Here is a 4,983-nt window from a genome sequence, read left to right as displayed (position 1 = left end):
CCAGTAACCATAGCTAACTCTCCCCTAGACCGACAGTTGGACGGTCATACTCTCACAACTCACACTTACCTGGGCGTAGAGGCAATTGATCCATACATTACCATTCAAACGAATGGCATCCATACAATAGCACGCCGTATGGACGACGAAAGTAAAAATTTCAATAAAGTACATTCCCCCAAAGTTAGTACTTAGATAGCCACCTAATAGTCCTTAACTGGGCATAAAGGAAGATGCCGCTAGCATAGTTTTGCAAATAAGTTTTGACAAATTTGCCTGTAGCTAAAGTTTTAGTTAACATAGACCTTTTAAAACCAAAACTTAGCTTTTAAAACTATGTACCTGACAGTAATATGCTTAATCTCGCTCTGATGCCAGCTATGACAGAATCGCCCAATTTATACAAGATCAAGTACGGTTGTCCCCGCTAACACGTTGACACACCCATACTTTCACTCATATAAACCCGGTAGTCCGCCGAGTGTCTCGAAAGACCTCGGTAAATCAACATCACAACCAAGATCGCGTGATTAAGCAAATACACATCACATACATCGGGTTGTAGCAGAAATAATATTACAAAGGGGTTAACAAATGATAGTACAAGTTTGGGGTTTCAAAACTGCTTAGTGGAAACAACATAGCTTTCAAATGATTACATTAATATAAGTTCCAAATATATTGCTAGCATAGTGACATCATCCGACAAAAGCATATAGATGAGAAGTAAGTATAGAATCACCGAGCCCACCGGTGGTTAGCCACCATCATCAACAGGTCGAGAACATCACCTGCAACAAGGTGGGATAAACCCTGAGTACTTGAATGTACTCAGCCAGACTTACCCGCCTTAAACCAAAATAAAGCGACACCAAGGATTATGCAAGGCTTTCTTTAGTGGGCTAGCTGACTTGTTTGCGAAAAGCATAAGCTATCATGAAGAAACCATTTTAAGTACTTTGCATCATCTTTATTATGACCTATCCATCTAGGTAAGCACCTGTACTATAGCAATCACTTGATTAACCAATAACATCCAGTTACCAATTTAGATTTAGCATATCCCATACCATCCAGATAACCATCATTGTTCCATAATAATTACTACGATGCAGTAACTCAAGTCAAGTGCTCACTATCCAGGAGCGATGGCGATTCAAATCGATTCCTAACCAGCTGGTGATTTATTCCTTACACAAACCTCACTCACCCGCTAAAGTGAGATATTGATCACTGAGTCAACTTTCCAGGAATCTCGAGTTTGCCAGGAACCACATGTACCCGGGGGCCGACCGACTGCACTTTGGTCTTATCATCTCGCCCCTGTGTCCTACCACACCTGCTCCGACACAGTGCGTTGCGGGCAATCTACTCAGCCCGAAAAATCTCCCAGCTTCGCGGTCGGAAGGTACTTTATCCGGCCAGCTAAATGTAAGGCATGCGTTCAACATGACTCGAGGCCCAACAATGGTCTATCCTTAATCGACACAGACGGAAACTAACAGCACCCTAGAACCCTGTCTGGTTGCCTCCAACTTTTTCCGTCCGGTCTCCAATTATCCATCACACATGGTTAATTCCAGGATATCATTCTTTCCATAGCTAAATTCTTCCAGTAACCACCTATAATGTAGGTGACCGGATATCACCGATCGCTACCGGTCTAAGCAAGGCTAAGCAGTTATTCGATCCTGACCTAACAGGGTAAAAGGTAATAAGGTAGGCAAGGATAGTAATAAATGCATCAACAGTTTCAATCAACTCCTACAACTTAATGCAACAATATATAACTCGTATATAGAAAGAATTGCTTTTATAAAGTAGGAGACTTAGAATGCTCCGGGGCTTGCCTGGGATCTGACACAAGTCAGTTCAGTTATGTTGCACCGTCCTGGTGACATCTCCGGTCCTAGCACTTGCTTAGTCCTTCCATCTTCGGGATAGATCCACCAAACCAAATCTTCGGGTTTGGCTCCAACATCGCATCCTTCACGTGGTGCATCTAGCGTACCTAGATGAGATGCAATATGCAAGTGTATGAATACATAGAAGTGCAATAGACAATGCATCGCATGCAGTAAGTAAGACAAGCACAAGGTTACATTAACCTGCACAAGCACTTCGCATTGTCTACTTTAAATATCGCACAATTTATCATCCCCTGATAGCAAAGAAGATGGCAACACCAAGCATGACACAAATTTCCCAAGATCTCAGGTGCTCTAACTCAGTCATCATCCAAGGCATAAGTCACACTTAACAATATACAAGCAAACACTATAATTGGAATCTGCCAATTTCTGGACATGCAAACAGCAGCTACAAGATTTAGCTATAACTGGAGTTACACAAATCCAAATGACTTGCAAGAAGACATTATGGAAAGCTTATGAAATTTTCTACAATTCATCTTTAATCATCTTAGCATGATTCTCAAGTTAACTAAGTCAAATATATCTATTTACAGAAACTGGTTTACAATTGACAGAAAGCAGCCATTTCTGAAACCCAACTTTAAACAGCTGTAACTCTTAAACTACTTGGTCAAATGACACCAAATTTTAATAGAAGCTAGATACATGAATTATCTACAACTTTTGTATAAACAAGTTTCACAACAAAGCACATTATCATGAAGAACTTTGCTAAGTTCCCAGATCTGTCCAAAAACCACATCGGCAAGAAAATAATTATTAACTTATGTTGCAAATACATAATTGGGCAAAACCAACTTTACCAACATTTCACACATGACTAAAGAACACCAGAAAACCTAGTGTCCAAGACCAAATAAATTCTTTTAATGCATTTCTTAATTTATTTTAGATAACAAGGTGACTTAATGAACATATACCAAAAGTGCACAATAACTTCTACAAAAATTACAGTGGCTCACATATCCTCTCAATAGTCTACTGTACAAATTTCACTCCATTTGGATATGTATAGCAACCTCTATGAAAAAGACAAGTTGCTAAAGCAAGAATTCATGTGAGAGCAAGATAAACCAATAACTCACTCATACTTCATCCAATACTCATGAAATTTTTACCACACATCAACTATCACATGAGTAGCATGCCACAAAAATTTCACTTCATTTGGCGCCTAGATCTACAGTTATGAAAAATAACAAATTCAACTAGCATTACAACCTTACTGCACAAATCTATTTTTACCGCAAATTATTTAAACTAAAACATGCCATATTATAGATCCACTGCATAGACAATTTCACAAGGATTCCAAAAAGTCCTCATTTACTATTTTACGAATTTTCTACGATTTACTATGAATTTCCAAAGTTCCTACAAAATAATTACAAACCAGTCCTTATGGCACTATTCACATGAGTCTATGACATTGCAGATAAGACCCTCCCTTTCTTCGAATTCTTGCGCAAAGTCCTTGACGGGGTTCAAAGCAGAGGAGGCCGTCGGAGGCTCGCGGTGCCGGCCAGAGGAGGCTTGCCGGCGGCGATGGAGTGGCGGAGGAGCACTAAGGGTCCCGCGCGCGCCCGCTGGTGGTCTCGGATGGCCGAGAGGTGGCCCGAGGTGGACCGGCCATGCGCACCGGCGGTCGGAGGCGACGGCGGCCGGCGACTGCGGTGCTCCCAGCGTGGTTTTGGACGGCGAGCATGAGCACGGCGTGCAGGTGAGGGAGGCGAAGCTGATGGCGTTGCTCGTGAGGAGCGAGGGGGGGCTGAGAGGGGAAAACAGCCGCAGCACCGGCGAGCTCGGAGCTCGGCCATGGCGGACGCGCGTCCCGGCGCGGAGCAGAGCGAGGAAAGGGCAGAGGGAGTGAGGGCGGGCGCTCTGGGATTCGATGCTCACTCAAGTAGGGCGCATGGGTGCAGCAGGGAGGCAGGCGCACGCGTCGGCATGGTGGGGCGCGCGGCGGCCATGCACAGCGCCACGACGGCAATCGGTCGAGCAGGTGGCGCGCGTCGGTGAGGGCGAGGTGGGGAGCCGAGTTGGGCCGCATCCGGGCCGAATCAGACAGTGGGCCAAAAATGAAGTTTGCTCTCCTCGGCCTACTCTACGTTTCTCATTTAAGGTGCCTGATCATTTGAGCTCTGTAACAGCGGGTAATTAAGCCTCAAATTGACAGTGTCAACATGTTGATAACGGTCACGGGAACTCACCTTCAGAGGTCAAAACTTGGTCAAACTCAGTGCAACTTTTTGCATGCTCTTCTCCATAATATAACCTTCAACTTTTATTTTTGGACCAACTCAAGTTGCTTAATGAATTTCGGAGAACGCGAGACGTCAATGCCGATGTCGATGAATTTCTAGACTTAGAATATTTCTAAGTGCTGAAATCAGCAGAAAAATTGATCTTGTGACCTCGATTTGACTTACTTCCAAGATGATCTAGCTCTTAGTCCAAAAACAAAGTTTGTTCTACATGATATGGACTACAACTTTCATTTAAGGTCCAACCTCAAAACTAGTATAGAACCTACTGTTCTACTTTGACCAAAGTAGGATCACGATGAAGCTTAAATCATCCTTTTTGATCCATTGGAGCATTTTCTTGGCATTTGCCCAACATGAACCTTTCATGACTTTTGTTGTAGAGTTCATCTAGAGTCATTTTGGCAAGGTCGCAAGGTTTGGTTGACATCTCATGTTCTCATTCACTTAATAGTGCAATTCAAGCACTTAGAAAAATCATTCCAACAAGGATATAACTTATCATTTCATGTGACTTTTTGATTCCAAACTTCATGAAACTTTTCGAGTGTCCAATATAGATGAGTATTGATGTGAGACACATGAAGATATCCCAATCACACCACCCAAGCATATATCTTGAAAAGGGGTCTATAGGCGAGCAAAGGTGCAATATCCAAGTTTAGGTTGGGGCTCGTTTCTATAGGTTTGACCTTGACATCTTCATCATCACTTAATATACCCTGTTTTAGCTCAAATCCATTGCTTAATTGGTGGCAAACACCTGGGGTGTTACACACTACTTC

The sequence above is a fragment of the Miscanthus floridulus genome, chromosome 15 (assembly GCF_019320115.1).
Source record: "Miscanthus floridulus cultivar M001 chromosome 15, ASM1932011v1, whole genome shotgun sequence".
In the NCBI taxonomy this organism is placed as follows: Eukaryota; Viridiplantae; Streptophyta; class Magnoliopsida; order Poales; family Poaceae; genus Miscanthus; species Miscanthus floridulus.
Note: the sequence above shows the minus strand (reverse complement) of the source record.